Raw genomic sequence first — 1627 nt, 5'->3', positions numbered from 1 at the left:
CTATCCATTCATAATACAAACAAAATTTAACATACTTTAACTCTAACATACAATAATAAACTTAAAAATAATATATATATATAAATTATATTAAATATATAGAAAATATTAGAAAAAAAAGATATTTATTCAAAAGCTATATGATAATTAATCACTTCATACTTTCTCTTCATATAATCTATCCATCTTCTCCACACCGTATTCACTCGTTTTGATAATAAGAAATGGAGGGGAGAAAATGGAAAATCCTCTACTGGAACTAAAAAAAAATTCTAGATGTATGAATCTTTAATGCATTGTTTGTGAAAAGGAAGCACTGTTTATTTGCATGAACATGAGTGAATACAGGAGGAAAAATAAAATGCAGATGGAAGAAAAATTGACTAAATCTGATCAAACACTGATAAAATCTGATTGAACTCTACTGGTAAGCATTCATGGTAAAGCTTATTTTATGGCAATGGTGAAGGCAGAGGAGAAAATATTCTTTCTTTTCTTCTCCGTTGCCCCTGCAATTTCAGTGTTCTCAGTAAAACTGTTTCAAGCGGTTCATGGCCTTTTGAGATCCGGCCACTTTGGGATGATTTACAACTCTCAGTGGTTAGCTATAACATATTTATAGGGACAAATAAATGACATTTATCTTGATTTAGATTCTACACTTCCAGCCATTTAATCTACAGAAGTGTGTAGCCCTAGGTGGTCAGATTTCTTCAGAGGAATTTGAGTGCTGAGGTCAAACAAAAGCAAATCCTGATATTTCTAACTTGTGTTTTTCTTCTTGAGAAATATATGACATGTTATTCTACGGATAACTGAATGATGGACACAGAAAAGGAGGAAGCAAATACAGATGGTCAGCTATTAGAAAAAGGACTTGTTCTGTCTGGCAGAAACAGATGGAAAGGACACAGGTCATAGCAACTCAAATAAAAGCACTGATGTCAGGATTTGCCTTATGTTTTGTTTGTAGAATAAAAGCTGCTTCAGTTACACTCCAAATTCTATTTCAAATAAGTTTCTCAAACTCCACAATGTTAGTGCTTTGAACAGTTGCAATAGACCTTAAATTGGACTTGGCAACTAATTGGAAAGCAGTAGAAAATCTTGCAATTTAAGCATTATACGTTTTAAATAAACCTCACCATTCAGCATTTTTAGCAGCTTCTTCAAACTCTTTGAAATTTCTACACATTTTCAAGGGCTAAAGATAAAGTTCCTTGGGTTGAGTCTGATTCTTTATGACTGTGTCCATCCAGTTTTTGGCAGTGTTACATTCCAAATCTGTTCACCTGCCTTGGAATTTCCAGGTGGTCCCCAATCCATATATAGGTAGTCCTCAATGTATTATCACAATTGAGCCCAAAATTTAACGTTGCTAAATGAGGTATTTGTTAAGTGAATTTTGCCCTATTTTACAACCTTTTGTGCCAAGTGATTCATTACAGGTGTTAAGTTAGTAACACAGTTGTTAAGTGAATCTGGCTTCCCATTAACTTTGCTTGTCAGCTGATCACGTGACCCCAGGACACTGCAATCATCATAAATACGAACCAGTTGCCAAGCATCTGAATTCTGATCATGAGACCAAGGTGATGTTGCAACAGATGAAAGCTGAAAAACGATC

At 34.2% G+C, this 1627-nt stretch overlaps 1 protein-coding gene across 1 annotated transcript in view; it reads right to left on the bottom strand.

Annotated features, from left to right (window-relative positions):
* The window catches only part of SMOC1 (SPARC related modular calcium binding 1), a 61601-nt gene that overhangs the window by 12464 nt on the left and 47510 nt on the right, over positions 1-1627 (bottom strand). The gene's annotated exons all lie outside the window — the stretch shown is intronic.

Source organism: Protobothrops mucrosquamatus, unplaced genomic scaffold (genome assembly GCF_001527695.2).
Source record: "Protobothrops mucrosquamatus isolate PMUCROS unplaced genomic scaffold, P.Mucros_1.0 scaffold1044, whole genome shotgun sequence".
In the NCBI taxonomy this organism is placed as follows: Eukaryota; Metazoa; Chordata; class Lepidosauria; order Squamata; family Viperidae; genus Protobothrops; species Protobothrops mucrosquamatus.
Note: the sequence above shows the minus strand (reverse complement) of the source record. Positions and strands in the feature narration are given on the sequence as shown.